A 15,927-nucleotide genomic window follows, 5' to 3' on the forward strand; every position below is an offset into this window, starting at 1 on the left:
GGAATTTCCCCGAGGGAGAGGCAGCCTTCTTTGGGACCCGGCGTGGATGCACCTCCCCAGACATCTGAGAGATAAGTGGAGAGCTCAGAGCCGTAGAGGGCATGAAAGAAGAGTGTGGGGTCACTAGCAAGGTTTTTTGAGTCAGGTTTGAAGACAGGGATGTCTAAGCTGTGACCCCTTAGGTTTCATCCAGGGAGAGTCTCATTCTGGATCACAGTGCCGAGGTGTGCAGGGCAGAGCAGTCCTGGTGTGTGTTGTGTCTGTTGTGCACTCTGTGTCTTGGGTGTCTTGTGTGTGCTGTCTTTTCCCTTAGCCCTTCAGGGGCCTGTCAAAACCTCTGGCATCAGTCTTAGCATTTCTGATCTCTGTGCTCCTCAGCCAGGTGCCTTTGTCTCAGCTGCTCGGACACTCATCAGAATCCATCTCTCTTCACAAGCATCCAGTCCGATGCCTTTTCAGGTCTTGTTCTGAGCTGTACTGACAGCCGTGCACCGCCCTGATCCATTCCGGCGGGTTAGGTCTTGTGAGAATGCAAAGACAGGTCGAGGATTCTGACCGTAGGATTCTCGGGCATCCATCTCTGCATTTCTTGGGATAAGTCATCCCGATGGCATCTTGTTCCTGCAGGGTTCTCTGAGCCTGGCCAGCTCACCTTCCGTCTCACCTCGGTCATCTCATTCCGAGTTCTCTGGACCCTCAGGGTCATTCTTCTTGCCAGAGTTTTCTGTCCCTGTTGTGTCCCCTCGTTTGTCCTGTGCTGTGTCACGGGTGTTGGTGTGTGTTTGGCTGGGAGCTGCTCTGCCTTGCTGCTCAGTCTGGGTGTAGGGGTACGAGGGTAATAGTGCCGGGGGCTTGAAATTTGTGATGTGGGGTGTAGTTAGACTGTAGAGGGTATTCCTAGATTGCCACAAGATGTCTGGAGCTGTCAAGGTATCCTGCAGCACTCTGACTTTTGTCCAAACTCTGTTTCAGATGCAGAGGGATGAAATCTGTGGCAGAGCCCCCCATCCTGGGTGAGGGGCTCCCCTGAGAAGGTCAGTCCCTGTTTCTGTTTGCAGGGGAGGTGTAAATGGTGGCTGTGTTACATCTCTGTTCTTTGTCTTTATTTTTAGGTGGTAAAGCCGGATCTCAGCAGTCAAGCTGACGTGGGCGAGGTGAGCAGTGATGGGTGGACAGAAGCAGTTGCTATTGTTCAAGCCTCACTCGCTGGTGCAACTCTAAGCCTCCGTTCTTGTGTGTTTTAGGGAGTCCACTCGCAGGAGGCCGAGCTCCCCTCTCACCAACCAGATGACAGACCCGGTCACCTCACCCGTGAGCCCTCCGGAAGCATTCCAGCAGTCTGTGATGGAGCCTTGATCTTCTCCTTGTGAAGGCCCCATCCAGGTAGTCTTGGATAACGGGCGAGGAGTTGAGGTGAGTCAGGGAGGAGAAGGAGGGATGGTCCCCTCAAGTTCCAGCGCTGCCACGTCACCTTGTCTGCTCTTTACCCAGGCAGACCCTGCGACGCCGGCGTTGGCCTCTGAGCGCAGCTGAAGCACGGGGCCGAGGACACAGGCAAGCTTAGGAGACAGTGAGTAGCAGAATTGTCGGGTTTTGGGTGATGGGCTGCTAAGATCACGCATTCGTGTTTGGTTTTCTTTGTTGTAGCTGACTAAGAGACAACAGCCCAGCAACAGCAGGAGTTTCCCCGAGGAGGGAGAGGCGGCCTTCTTTGCACCTGGCAGGGATTTGCCTCCCTGGATGCCTGAGAGATAAGTGGAGGGTGATGAAAGCAGGATGCCAGGGCAGGGATCACCGGGAGGGGTTTTTTAAGTCAGATTTGGAGTTGGGGGCACCAAGATGTGACCCCTTAGGCTACGTTAAGGGAAAGTCTCATTTTTCATCTCAGTGCTGAGGTGTGCAGGGCAGAGCAGTCCTGGTGTGTGTTGTGTCACTTGTCTGTTGTGCACTCTGTGTCTGTTTGGTGTCTTGTCTTTTCCTTTTGTCCTTTGAGGGGCCTATCAAAACCCCTGGCATCAGTCTTAGCATTTCTGATCTCTGTGCTCCTCAGCCAGGTGCCTTTGTCTCAGCTGCTCGGACACTCATCAGAATCCATCTCTCTTCACAAGCATCCAGTCCGATGCCTTTTCAGGTCTTGTTCTGAGCTGTATTGACAGCCGTGCACCGCCCTGGTCCATTCCAGGGGGTTAGGTCTTGTGAGAATGCAAAGACAGGTCGAGGATTCTGACCGTAGGGTTCTCGGGCATCCATCTCTGCGTCTCTTGGGATAAGTCATCCCGATGGCATCTTGTTCCTGCAGGGTTCTCTGAGCCTGGCCAGCTCACCTTCCATCTTACCTCGGTCATCTCATTCCGAGTTCTCTGGACCCTCAGGGTCATTCTTCTTGCCCAGAGTTTTCTGTCCCTGTTGTGTCCCCTCGTTTGTCCTGTGCTGTGTCACGGGTGTTGGTGTATGTTTGGCCCGGAGCTGCTCTGCCTTGCTGCTCAGTCTGGGTGTAGGGGTACGAGGGTAATAGTGCCGGGGGCTTGAAATTTGTGATGTGGAGTGTAGCAGGGCTGTCGAGGGTATTCCTAGATTTCCACAAGATATGTGGAGCTGTCAAGGTATCCTGCCGCACTCTGACTGTTGTTCTGACTTTCTTTCAGATGCAGGTGGATGAAATCTGTGGCAGAGCCCCCCATCCTGGGTGAGGGGGCTCCCCTGAGAAGGTCGGTCACTGTTTTGATTTGCAGGGGAGGTGTAAATGGTGGCCGTGTTACAGCTCTGTTCTTTGTCTTTATTTTTAGACCAGACCCTGCGACGCCGGCGTTGGCCTCTGAGCGCAGCTGAAGCACAGGGCCGAGGACACAGGCAAGCTTAGGAGACTGTGAGTAGCAGAATTGCTGGTTTCTGGCTGATGTGCTGCTAAGAGCACAGGGTCACGTTTAGTTCTCTTTATTGTAGCTGACGAGGAGACACCAGCCTGGTCACAGCAGGAATTTCCCCGAGGGAGAGGCAGCCTTCTTTGGGACCCGGCGTGGATGCACCTCCCCAGACATCTGAGAGATAAGTGGAGAGCTCAGAGCCGTAGAGGGCATGAAAGAAGAGTGTGGGGTCACTAGCAAGGTTTTTTGAGTCAGGTTTGAAGACAGGGATGTCTAAGCTGTGACCCCTTAGGTTTCATCCAGGGAGAGTCTCATTCTGGATCACAGTGCCGAGGTGTGCAGGGCAGAGCAGTCCTGGTGTGTGTTGTGTCTGTTGTGCACTCTGTGTCTTGGGTGTCTTGTGTGTGCTGTCTTTTCCCTTAGCCCTTCAGGGGCCTGTCAAAACCTCTGGCATCAGTCTTAGCATTTCTGATCTCTGTGCTCCTCAGCCAGGTGCCTTTGTCTCAGCTGCTCGGACACTCATCAGAATCCATCTCTCTTCACAAGCATCCAGTCCGATGCCTTTTCAGGTCTTGTTCTGAGCTGTATTGACAGCCGTGCACCGCCCTGATCCATTCCGGCGGGTTAGGTCTTGTGAGAATGCAAAGACAGGTCGAGGATTCTGACCGTAGGGTTCTCGGGCATCCATCTCTGCATTTCTTGGGATAAGTCATCCCGATGGCATCTTGTTCCTGCAGGGTTCTCTGGGCCTGGCCAGCTCACCTTCCTTCTCACCTCGGTCATCTCATTCCGAGTTCTCTGGACCCTCAGGGTCATTCTTCTTGCCCAGAGTTTTCTGTCCCTGTTGTGTCCCCTCGTTTGTCCTGTGCTGTGTCACGGGTGTTGGTGTGTGTTTGGCCGGGAGCTGCTCTGCCTTGCTGCTCAGTCTGGGTGTAGGGGTACGAGGGTAATAGTGCCGGGGGCTTGAAATTTGTGATGTGGGGTGTAGTTAGACTGTAGAGGGTATTCCTAGATTGCCACAAGATGTCTGGAGCTGTCAAGGTATCCTGCAGCACTCTGACTTTTGTCCAAACTCTGTTTCAGATGCAGAGGGATGAAATCTGTGGCAGAGCCCCCCATCCTGGGTGAGAGGGCTCCCCTGAGAAGGTCAGTCCCTGTTTCTGTTTGCAGGGGAGGTGTAAATGATGGCTGTGTTACAGCTCTGTTCTTTGTCTTTATTTTTAGGTGGTAAAGCCGGATCTCAGCAGTCAAGCTGACGTGGGCGAGGTGAGCAGCGATGGGTGGACAGAAGCAGTTGCTATTGTTCAAGCCTCACTCGCTGGTGCAACTCTAAGCCTCCGTTATTGTGTGTTTTAGGGAGTCCACTCGCAGGAGGCCGAGCTCCCCTCTCACCAACGGGACGACAGACCCGGGTCACCTCACCCGTGAGCCCTCCGGGAGCATTCCAGGAGTCTGTGATGGAGCCTTGATCTTCTCCTTGTGAAGGCCCCATCCAGGTAGTCTTGGATAACGGCCGAGGAGTTGAGGTGAGTCAGGGAGGAGAAGGAGGGATGGTCCCCTCAAGTTCCAGCGCTGCCACGTCACCTTGTCTGCTCTTTACCCAGGCAGACCCTGCGACGCTGGCGTTGGCCTCTGAGCGCAGCTGAAGCACGGGGCCGAGGACACGGGCAAGCTTAGGAGACAGTGAGTAGCAGAATTGTCGGGTTTTGGGTGATGGGCTGCCAAGATTATGCTTTGATATTTGGTTTTCTTTATTGTAGCTGTGTAGGAGACAACAGCCCAGCAACAGCAGGAATTTCCCTGAGGGAGAGGCGGCCTTCTTTGCCACCCAGCGTGGATTCACCTCCCTAGACGTCCGAGAGATAAGTGGAGGGCTCGGAGCCAGGGAGGGCTTGAAAGTGGGGTGTGGGATCAGGGGCCACCGGGAGGGATTTTTTGAGTCATTTTTGGTGACAGGGATGTCCAAGATGTGACCGCTTAGGCTACAGAAAGTCTCATTCTGGATCAGAGTGCCGAGGTGTGCCGGGCAGAGCAATGCTGGTGTGTGTTGTGTCACTTGTCTGTTGTGCACTCTGTGTCTGTTTGGTGTCTTGTCTTTTCCTTTCGTCCTTTGAGGGGCCTGTCAAAACCTCTGGCATCAGTCTTAGCATTTCTGATCTCTGTGCTCCTCAGCCAGGTGCCTTTGTCTCAGCTGCTCGGACACTCATCAGAATCCATCTCTCTTCACAAGCATCCAGTCCGATGCCTTTTCAGGTCTTGTTCTGAGCTGTACTGACAGCCGTGCACCGCCCTGATCCATTCCGGCGGGTTAGGTCTTGTGAGAATGCAAAGACAGGTCGAGGATTCTGACCGTAGGATTCTCGGGCATCCATCTCTGCATTTCTTGGGATAAGTCATCCCGATGGCATCTTGTTCCTGCAGGGTTCTCTGAGCCTGGCCAGCTCACCTTCCGTCTCACCTCGGTCATCTCATTCCGAGTTCTCTGGACCCTCAGGGTCATTCTTCTTGCCCAGAGTTTTCTGTCCCTGTTGTGTCCCCTCGTTTGTCCTGTGCTGTGTCACGGGTGTTGGTGTGTGTTTGGCCGGGAGCTGCTCTGCCTTGCTGCTCAGTCTGGGTGTAGGGGTACGAGGGTAATAGTGCCGGGGGCTTGAAATTTGTGATGTGGGGTGTAGCAGGGCTGTCGAGGGTATTCCTAGATTTCCACAAGATATGTGGAGCTGTCAAGGTATCCTGCAGCACTCTGACTTTTGTCCCAACTTTCTTTCAGATGCAGAGGGATGAAATCCGTGGCAGAGCCCCCCATCCTGGGTGAGGGGCTCCCCTGAGAAGATCGATCGCTATTCAAGGTGAGAGTCACATATTTCACATTTTTTGGCACTCCAGTGCAGGCCACCTGCATTTACAGCTTGAAACAGGTGAGTCCCTTGGTAACCCCTGGGCAGCAGCTGGAGCCTGCTCCGGGCTGGGCTGAGGGAGCAAACACTTGTGGCTGACACAGCTCCACACTGGGGGTACTTGGGAAAACACCTGCCTTGTCCTGGATTGTTTTTTTTTTGAGCTTTTGACAAGGTTTTAGTCATCACCTTGGTAAAAATAAATGGTAAGGACTGAAAACATGAGAGGCTGGCAGGTTATATGCACGAAAGACAACTTTTTTTTTCTTAAATATTTGTGCAACCTATATCTTAATTTTGAGACTCTTTTTTGGTCAACTTTATTGTAAAACCCCCTTATTTTCAAGTTAGCTGCTTCAATAATGAATTTGTTTTACAAATACCCGCTAATGTCCGAAGGTTAAAGCACTAACACCAACATCCCACCTCTTTTATTTTTGCAGCAAAATTTTATCTTTACTAAACTTGAAACTTGATGTTTTTGCAGGTAGTAAGTTAAAGAAGGTGTTTATCTGCCCATCACTGATAGTCAGGGTCATGAAGAAATTGCTCTAGTGTTCTAAAATAAATGCAGATTTTTAGGCCTCTCCCATTCTCTCTGACTAGCAGCATGTGAATTGATTTTTGATCTCCTTTCTGTTGGTGTCTGTGGGTTTTAAGCTGCATGGAGAAGGTGTCTGTGGACATGGCACCCAGGGAATGGTGCTGGGAAGGGCAGGATGGAAAGGAGCTGCTCAGGAATCCAGAGCAGCAGTGGAGTGGGAGCTGGTGCTGCTGCCTCAGTCACACCCTCCTGGACAGTCTGTGCAGTGATAATATTCCTACTTTCCTTCCTGAACCTGGGGTTGGAGGAGAACATGAGTCTTGGCATTGTTGGAAAAGGGAACTCCAGGGAAAAACTGCTGTTTGTGTCCTCAGAGAGCAGTGGGAAGAGCCTGGGAGAAATCCTGGCTGGCTGAGGGATCCTTGTGTCCCCTCAGGAATAAATCCCTGCGTCTCCTCAGACCTGCTGGTTTGCAGTAGAGTTTGGGCACCTTTCGCTGCAGCTGTGGTTCTTAATAACTGGAAGTCCATGGATTGCTGGGCGATTCCCATAAGTTCTCCTGTTTTGTAGGAGCTGCACGGTGAGGTCAGCATTCTGATGGAGGCCCTGGCACAGCTGCCAAGGGCAAGGAACGTGGAGCATCCCGGGGCTTCTCCCACCCGAGTTTCTCCCGGAGCGTGCTGCGTGTCGTGCCGGATGTTTAACCCGGGTTTGGGGTGTTCTCCTGCAGTCCCAGCTCTAACTGCTGCCCCTGAGCCCCGGCCTTGCTCTGTCCCAGCACTGAACCTGGCAGGTGGGTGTGCTTTTCCAGCCCTTTAATCCCACGGGCAATCCCAGATTCCCGGAGCTCCCCGAGGCACAGCCTGGCCTCCCTCCCTGGGAGCTGCATTTCAGTCTGCCTGGACCAAGGCCATCCTGTTTGAGACTTTATTCCTGTTGCTTTTCCTCTTCCAGGTTGTGGGCAAAAAGGAGAGAGCCAGTAGGAAGTGAAGCCACTGGAAGGCCTTATCCCAGTCCAAGGTTGGATAGGAGTAACTGGACCTGTTGAATTCCCACTTCCCTTTAAATTAGAGCAGAGGAAGCAGATTTTAAATCATCATTCCATGAACTTTCACCAACTTCATGACTCTTGCAGAAGTTTTCAATGTTAGAAATTCCTGAGCTTGTTTTCCAGGCAAGCTTGGATTTAGATGTTATTCCTTCCTTTTATTTGAAGGAATAACTCTGATTTTCTCTCTGATTTTAGTAAGGGAATATTTATTTATTCCAATTTTCCATCCTAATTGGAATTTTTTCACCTTGTAGAGCACATTTCCAAGGAAATTTACCCAATTAATGTTGGTAAATCAGGAATTGTCCAGCACCATCTCCACAAAATTCTGTGAATTCCCAAGAAAACGTTGAAGTATTTATTTGCCATGATTCATCTCTTTGTAAAGTTCAATTTACTGCATTTTTAATTACATAAATGCCATTAAAACCTGAATCCAGGCCTAGCTGCTGTTCCTTGGACACAAGGGGCTGGTTCTTTCCTACCTTGGCACATTTGGGTGTTTGTCCAAAATGAGCTTCCCACTAAAATAGAATTTGTTTCCAAGCAAAAGTGGGAATTGTCTAGAAAACCTTCTGTTCTGGGGGGCACTGGGTTTGTTTCCCTTATTGCTGCATAATTGAGGAAAGCCATGGTGCTTTTTTAGGCAGTGGCAGGAGGTGAAAGCTGCATTTATTTAATTTTGTATTTTATTTCTTGTTATTTTTGTATTTTTATGCTCTTTTGTTGTGGTTTCTCATGTTGCGTTTTGTGGTTTTTCAAAGACTTTTTCTTCCGTTTTTTAATTTTTATATTTTTTTCTTTAGCTATTTATTTACTTGTTAAAACTACTTTTAGTTTTTTATTTTAATTTTTTGTTTAAATTTTTTTTCCACTTTTTTGTTACTTTGAAATTTTTTTCTTTTGGTATTTTAATTTTATTTATTATTTTCTATAGTTTTGGTTTATTTTTTCATGTTTTCTGTGTTCCTTTTTTTTTTCCCCATACTCTTTCTTCCCCCGGGCGCCTGGGGGTTTGGCTGTTGGCAAGAAAGATGAGAAATGACCTCCGTGCCCGCTGGACGTCGGGATGTCATAGAGAGCGCAGTTGGCAAAAGCTCTGTATTTTCTGCTCCATAAAACTCCTGAAGGGAGAAAGCTGTGACCACCGTGGTGCCGTTTTTTCCTTCCCAGCCCCGACCAGGTCTCCTCCTACCCGTGCACAGTGTTACCAGCAGCAGCCTGCTGTCCAGGCTGTCGAGGCGTATTTCAGAGGGGGCAATAAAAACAAAGTAGACGTTTTATTTTGAACTCTCCGACCCTGCTTGTTTATTAGCAAAGATCTCCAAAACAAAGCGAACAAAAAAAGAAAACCCACAAACTAAACTCCCCCGCAACCCACCAAAAAAAAACCATAGAGAAAGAGAAAACATGCCCATATTATTTGAATAAAGATTAAAACTTTACCCCTTAGAAAACCAGGCTCATTTAATTCAAATTAATTGTGTTTCTGATGTGTTAGGTTAATGAATTCATCTAGTGTAAAATATCGTTTAAAATATAAACAAACGAATTAAAAAATAATGAAAAAGAAAAATAACAAAAAGTATAGGATATGAAAAATAATATAAATAATAAATACACAATATATTATTACATACTACACGTTTTATAAATATATATAATATACATAATATAAACATCTATAATGTACATAATCATGATATTTCAATGAAATGTATTATTATTTATAACATTACATAATAAATAATAAATTATTTTATATATAACTTTCTATACTTAATATATATAATAAATATAATAGTATAATAAACATAATACATGATGTATAATGTACATAATATAAAAGCTGAATTGTAATGATTAATGTAAATATCAGAATCACAAAGATAAAAAATATTGAAATAGAGCCTGAACGAAAGGCTTTTTTGTTTCGGTCTGGTTGCTGGCAGGGTTCTCGCAGGTGTGCTCGGGGGTCTTTTGGGCCATTTATTCCGGAGGCTGTTCGGAAGGGCATTCCTGGGCACGTTCGTTTATGGCTCCGCTCCGCGCCGCCGCGCGGCAGTGCTGCCACCCTGTGGGCAGAGAGCGGTAGTGCAGCTTCCCCCCCGCCCGGCCCGCCCGATCTGTGCGGCAATGCTGCCACCGTGTGGGCAAACAGCGGTAGTGCAGCTGTCCCTCCCGCCCGTCCCGCCTGATCTGTGCGGCAATGCTGCCACCCTGTGGGCAAAGAGCGGTAGTGCAGCTGTCCCCCATGACCGTCCCGCCGGAGCCGTGCGGCAGTGCTGCCACCCTGTGGGCAAAGAGCGGTAGTGCAGCTGTCCCCCCCCCGCCCGTCCCCGACGCGCGTGGCAGCCCCGCATTGTGAGCTCGGGGGCGGCGCTGCCGCCCGCCCGCCCGCAGCTCGGGGCCGAAAGGGAGGGAAAAAGGCAAGGAGCCCGGGCGCGTGGCAGCCGGCTGCCTGCGCGCGCCACCCGGACCCCGGAGCCGTCCGGGCGCGATTTTCCGCGGCGTCTGCGGGTGTGCGGACACGGGATGGGGGCGCAGCGGCGCCGCGGGCGGCAGTCCATTGAGTCAGGCGCTTGTGTGAGCGGCCGAGGGGGCATTTTAGTGGGTTCCACTACCAAGATGGCGGCGAGACGCGAGGCGCCTGACCTTCTAAAAAGGGCGGCCAAAAGGGCGGGAAAAATAAGGACCCTATAGGTGTTTATGCAGCTGCCTGCACAAAACCCCGACTACGGCGCCGCCCGGGGGCAATTTTCCGCGGCGTTTCCAGGTGTGGGGACACGGGCCGTGTGCTCAGTCGCGACGCGCTTGCGTTCGGATTCGTGGATTTAGTCAGGCGTCTGTGTAAACACCTGGCGGAGGCCTATGCCGAGCCACAAAGAACATGGCGGCCGGGACGGAAGTGGCCTCAGGAGCAACCAAGATGGCGGCAAGGAAAAGCGGAAGTCACGCGTCGCCCCTCACAAAATGGCGCCGAGGCGCGAGGCGCCCGACCTTCCAAAAAGGGCGGCCAAAAGGGCGGGAAAAAATAAGGACCCTGTAGGCGTTTACGCAGATGCCTGCACAAAAACCCCGACTACAGCGCCGCCCGGGCGCAATTTTCCGCGGCGTTTCCAGGTGTGCAGACACCGGCCATGTGCTCATCCGCGCCGCCTCCGGGTTCGGATTCGTGGATTTAGTCAGGCGTCTGTGTAAACACCTGCCGGGGGCCTTAGCGGTGCCGCAAAAAAGATGCCGGCGGGACCGGAAGTGGCCTCAGACGCAACCAAGATGGCGGCAAGGAAGGGCGGAATGCTCGTGGGGCTCATCGCGGCCGAAAATCACCGAGTGCAGCTCACACCCTGCAATGGCAAAAGCTGTTTTATTAAAACTCAGCCGAGAATTTTCCTCTTATTTCCAGGTCACAGGATATACTGAGCCTGAGAGGGATCCTAAAATCTGACTCTCAAGCAGACGGACCGTTTGAGAATCGAACTCAGCACCTTGGCATTACCCGGACTCTGCTCCAAGCAGCTGAACCAATCTCTGCATTATGGGGATGGACCTCCATAGGATGGCAACGCTTGGCCCCACTAAGGTAAGTGCAGTGCCGCCTTCTCTGCCAAAGCTGCTTCACACAGCAGCCCCTGGAATGGCTCGAGGGCAGAAGTGGCTGGCAGGTCACGACAGCACAAAGCTCTTCCAGTGACGCTGATTTCCTGTCCTTTCCAGGATTTACTCAACAGCTGCCGTAAAAGTACTTACACAAAGTCTCTTTCTGGGCGGAAAGGAGCAGGACAAGTCCTGAGGCTTCCCTTCTTCCACGGCCAAAGTTCTGGAGAGAGGCAGGGCCGGTCCCACCCGCACAGGGGCGTTTCCTGCAGGTGAGTGTTGCCGGGCCAAACTGATGGCAGCTGCTGAGGCCGGGGCTGCTTTTCTGGCCGGAGGCCTCGGTGCCCCCCCGTGCCGCCTGCAGTGTCCCTCGGTGTTTCCTGCAGGTGTCCCGGGTGCCCGGAGGCGCAGGGAGGAAGGAGGCCGGCAGCCCCAGCGGGGCCAGCAGCCCTGGGGTGATGTGCAGGGGAGGAGCTGTGCCTGCGGGGCCCCGCCCGTGGCAGCGGCGGCCAAACGCAGGGCCCGGGGCCGGGCTCGGGGCTGGCACGGACACGGCCCCGGGGCTGCCGCGGCTCCTCGGCCAGGGGCTGCTCCCACCGGGCACGGGGAGATGCTGCAGCCCGGACAGAGGCACCCACAGCCCAAGAGCTCCCCAGGGAACAGCTGGCATTGCCCGGGAACGGCGGCTCGGGCTGTCTGCAGAGGGGCTCAGACAGCAATTCCCACCTCCCGGAGCTCCCACACAGTTGCCAGGGATGTCCTGGCCACCCTAAATCCCCTCCCTTTCAGCCTGAGGACATCACCCATCGGCAGCATTAAAGCCAAGGTGCTCCTCCCTCACAGAAATTAAATCCAGAGCAACGGCCCTCGGAGATGCCTCAAAATCAAAGGTTTGAGTGGGATGGAGTTTCGTTTGGATGAAGTCTGGACTTTTCCAGGGAACCAGCCGGAGTGCAGCAGTGATGGAAAGCTTTTGCAGGTGGGTCCCACTGGAGGTGTGCTGAAGGCAGGGATGGGCATCCCTTGCCTGAGGGAAAGGCACTTGCAGAGGCCACTGCTGGGGCTCGGAAAGGAGCTGAGCTCCTGCAGGGAGCTGTGTCCTCCCGAGGGCACAGGGGCTGCCTCAGCACAGGCCGGCCAGTGCCTTCTCCTGCTCTGAAACATCACCTGGAGCCCGAGCTCAGGGGGTGGCTGAATTCCAGGGAAATCTGACAGGTGACCCCCAGGGGATGAGGGTTAGAATTAACCAAATCTATGGAATAGAAACCTATCCTGTCCCCATCCTGCTGAGCTTCCTTGGAAGCTCTGCTAGTTCCTGACACATCTGGCATTCAAGCAGCAGCTCTGCGTGGGAATATCCATGCTCTGTGAGGCACTGTGAGGTTATTGCAGCAGGAACTGAGCAGGGAATTCGGGGCCGTGGGTATAATTCATCTAAACTAGCAAAGGTGACAGTGAACCCCAAATCTGGGCACCACACAGAGAACAATCTTTGTGCTGCCCTGTCAGCTCAAGCCCCTGGGCTGGGAAGTTTTGGGAGTCAAACATATGGAATGATAAAAGTCACAGCAACTGGTGTCACCCCGAGGGACAGTCCAAGTCCCAGACAATTCCTCTGCAGTCCCCTGGGGGGGAAAACACCCTCTGTCTGCCAGGAGCCCTGACTCTGTTTCTCCTATCAGCTGTGTTGGGCTTTAAGAACTTGAAATAACTTTGAAGCCAAAGAAATCACCTTTTCCTTCTGGTTTGATTGTGTTTTTTTGTTGTTTTTTTTTTTTTTTTTTTTTTCTTTCAGATGCTGGACTTGCTTCTGTGGATGTGTGCTGAGCTCTGGCTGCAGGGGACTGTCAGGCCTGAATGGCTGTGAGTTTGTGTTCTTCTCGCTGGGGAAGCAGAAATAATTATTAATTAGACTGCAGAAATGTTTTCAGAAACCTTTCCCCTTTCCTGCCCTTTGCTGGTGGATCTTCTCTTTCTGCCTTTGACTTTACAAAGCTGTTCCCTGATGTCAATTCCCCTGCCTGAATTCCTTGCAGCTCCTAGCTGGGAAAAACTGGGATGATGTCCTAGGGATGTTCTTAGGGGAGGACAGAGGTGAGATTTTTGCCTGTATTTTTCTAATATTTTCTAAAATTTCAGGGAGCTGCTCCTGCTCCTGCCCCTAATCCTGCTGCTGCTGCACAAGTGGAGCCTTGTCAGCGAAGACCTGCATCTGCAGGAGGCCCCGCAGGCCCTGGCTGGGAAGTGCCAAAACAAAGAAGTGATCAGTAAGTGCTGAACTGCTTCCAGGAGGGCATATTTTGTTGCAGCCGTTACAGACCAACCGTGTGGTGCTGGTGACTTTGTGTGAGTTGCTTTATTAAAGCCAATCGTTGGTAAGGGTTTTGAGCCTGCCTTGGAGAGCACTTGGAGCTCTGGGTGCCCTGGCTTTCCCCTAGGTGGCCCTGGGGGCGCCCTGGCTGTCCCCTAGGTGTCCCTGGGGTGCTCTGGCTGTCCCTGGGGTTGCCCTGGCTGTCCCCTAGGTGTCCCTGGGGTGCTCTGGCTGTCCCTGGGGTTGCCCTGGCCGTCCCCTAGGTGTCCCTGGAGTGCCCTGACTGTCCCCTAGGTGTCCCTTGGGGTCCACGGGCTGTCCCCTAGGTGTCCCTTGGGGGGACCTGACTGTCCCTAGGATGCCCTGGCTGTCCCCTAGGTGTCCCTGGGGGTGCCCTGGCTGTCCCCTAGTTGTCCCTGGGGTGCCCTGGCTGTCTCTTAGGTGTCCCTGGGGGTGCCCTGGCTGTCCCCTAGGTGTCCCTGTGGGGGCCCTGGCTGTTCTCGGGGTGCCCTGACTGTCCCCTAGATGTCCCTGGCATTCCCCAAGGCGTGCCTGCGGGTGACTTGGCTGTCCCCTAGGAGTCCCTGGGGGTGCCCTGCCTGTCCCCTAGGGGTACCTTGTCTGTCCCTGGGGGGGCCCTGGCTGTCCCTATGGGGGCCCTGGCTGTCTTCCTAGGTGTCCCTGGGGGTGCCCTGGCTGTCCCATAGGTGTCTCTGGGGTGCCCTGGCTGTCCCCTAGGTGTCCCCGGGGATGCCCTGGCTATCCCTGGGGGTGCCCTGGCTCTCCTTGGGGTGCCCTGGCTGTCCCTTATGTGTCCCTGGGGGTGCCCAGGGTGTCCCTGGGGTGCCTTGCTGTCCCCTAGGTGTCCCTGGGGGTGCCCTGCCTGTCCCCTAGGTGTCCCTTGGGGTGTCCTGGCTGTCCCCTAGGTGTCCCTGGGGGTGCCCTGGGTGTCCCTGTGGGTGCCCTGGCTGTCCCCTAGCTGTCCCTGGCGGTGCCCTGGGTGTCCCTGGGGTGCCCTGGCTGTCCCTGGGGTACCCAGGCTTTCTTTAGGTGTCCGTAGGGGTGCCCTGGCTGTCCCTTTGGTGTCCCTGGAGGTGCCCTTGCTGTACCTTGGGGGGCCCTGGCTGTCCCTGAGGGGGCCCTGGGGGTGCCCTGGCTGTCTCTTAGGTGTCCCTGGGGGTGCCCTGGCTGTCCCTTAGGTGTCCCAGGGCTGCCCTGGCTGTCTTTTAGGTGTCCCTGGGGGTGCCCTGACTGTCCCCTAGGTGTCCCTGTGCGGGCCCTGGCTGTTCTCGGGGTGCCCTGACTGTCCCCTAGATGTCCCTGGCATTCCCCAAGGCGTGCCTGCGGGTGACCTGGCTGTCCCCTAGGAGTCCCTGGGGGTGCCCTGCTTGTCCCCTAGGGGTACCTTGTCTGTCCCTGGGGGTGCCCTGGGTGTCCCTGTTGGTGCCCTGGCTGTCCCCTAGCTGTCCCTGGCGGTGCCCTGGCTGTCCCTGGGGTACCTAGGCTTTCCTTTAGGTGTCCGTAGGGGTGCCCTGGCTGTCCCTTTGGTGTCCCTGGAGGTGCCCTTGCTGTCCCTTGGGGGGCCCTGGCTGTCCCTGAGGGGGCCCTGGCTGTCTTCTAGGTGTCCCTGGGGGGCCCTGGCTGTCCCCTAGGTGTCCCTGGGGGTGCCCTGGCTGTCCCCTAGGTGTCCCAGGGCTGCCCTGGATGTCCCATAGGTGTCGCTGGGGTGCCCTGGCTGGCCCCTAGGTGTCCTTGGGGATGCCCTGGTGTCCCTGGGGGTGCCCTGCCTGTCCCCTAGGTGTCCCTGGGGGTGCCCTGGGTGTCCCTGTCAGGGCCCTGGCTGTCCCTTATGTGTCCCTAGGGGTACCTTGTCTGTCCCTGGGGGGGCCCTGGCTGTCCCTGTGGGGCCCTGGCTGTCTTCTAGGTGTCCCTGGGGGGCCCTGGCTGTCCCCTAGGTGTCCCTGGGGTGCCCAGGCTTTCCTTTAGGTGTCTCTGGGGGTGCCCTGGCTGTTCCTTAGGTGTCCCTAGGGGTGCCCTGGCTGTTCCTTAGGTGTCCCTGGGGTGCCCTGGGTGTCCCTGTGGGTGCCCTGGCTGTCCCCTAGGTGTCCCTGGGGTGCCCTGGCTGTCCTTTAGGTGTCCCTGGGGGTGCCCTGGCTGTCCCCTAGGTGTCCCTGCCTCGCTGGTATCCTCGACTCCGCCTCTGGCGCCATGGTGACACCCCTCCCAGTCTGGACCAGTGTGGCCACACCCCCTCCCCTGGGGCCATTGGACCCATCCCAGTACAGACCAGTAAGGCACCGTGTGCCCACCATCGACCCCCACACGCCTGCCAGTTCGTCCCAGTCCACTCCCCGTCCATCCCAGTTCCCTCTGATCACCCTCCCAGTGCTCCCAGTCCATCCCAGTCCCGCAGGTGCTGGTGCTTGTGGCTTGATCAGCTGGTGCCTGTCCGCAACGTGGAGCGGGTCAAATGAGGCCTCAGGGGGAGGGGGGGCGGATTTTGGGGGGTCCTGGGGGTCCCGAGTTGTCCTGGAGGGGTTTGGGGGGCACTGGGGGGTTCCAGCCCGTGACCCCCCCCCCCCGAGCTGTTTCGGTCTCATCGACGCCCTCCTGAAGCCCAAGGGGGGGTGGGCGCTGGGCCCCCCCCGCTGCCCCCTCCCCTGCCA

At 54.4% G+C, this 15,927-nt stretch overlaps 3 long non-coding RNA genes across 5 annotated transcripts; all 3 read left to right on the forward strand.

Annotated features, from left to right (window-relative positions):
• Positions 1 to 1,338: 1,338 nt before the first annotated feature.
• Positions 1,339 to 2,257, forward strand: LOC136304453 (uncharacterized). Its single transcript, XR_010724596.1, has 3 exons — positions 1,339 to 1,413; positions 1,492 to 1,570; positions 1,648 to 2,257. It is a non-coding gene; the product is annotated as an uncharacterized lncRNA (long non-coding RNA).
• A 1,680-nt stretch (positions 2,258 to 3,937) lies between these two features.
• Positions 3,938 to 8,808, forward strand: LOC136304440 (uncharacterized). Of its 2 annotated transcripts, XR_010724576.1 has the most exons (5): positions 3,938 to 4,010; positions 5,694 to 5,710; positions 6,873 to 7,095; positions 7,257 to 7,322; positions 8,388 to 8,808. It is a non-coding gene; the product is annotated as an uncharacterized lncRNA (long non-coding RNA). The 2 variants fall into 2 exon arrangements; XR_010724575.1 differs by lacking the exon at positions 8,388 to 8,808 and having other exon boundaries at positions 7,257 to 8,011.
• Positions 8,809 to 10,634: 1,826 nt separating this feature from the next.
• Positions 10,635 to 13,208, forward strand: LOC136304445 (uncharacterized). Of its 2 annotated transcripts, none has more exons than XR_010724584.1 (5): positions 10,635 to 10,936; positions 11,071 to 11,222; positions 11,337 to 11,929; positions 12,746 to 12,813; positions 13,090 to 13,208. It is a non-coding gene; the product is annotated as an uncharacterized lncRNA (long non-coding RNA). The 2 variants fall into 2 exon arrangements; XR_010724585.1 differs by having other exon boundaries at positions 11,794 to 11,929.
• Positions 13,209 to 15,927: the final 2,719 nt, after the last annotated feature.

This window comes from Chamaea fasciata, unplaced genomic scaffold, assembly GCF_029207755.1.
Source record: "Chamaea fasciata isolate MVZ Bird 193981 ecotype frontalis unplaced genomic scaffold, bChaFas1.0.hap1 SCAF_91, whole genome shotgun sequence".
Lineage (NCBI taxonomy): Eukaryota > Metazoa > Chordata > Aves > Passeriformes > Sylviidae > Chamaea > Chamaea fasciata.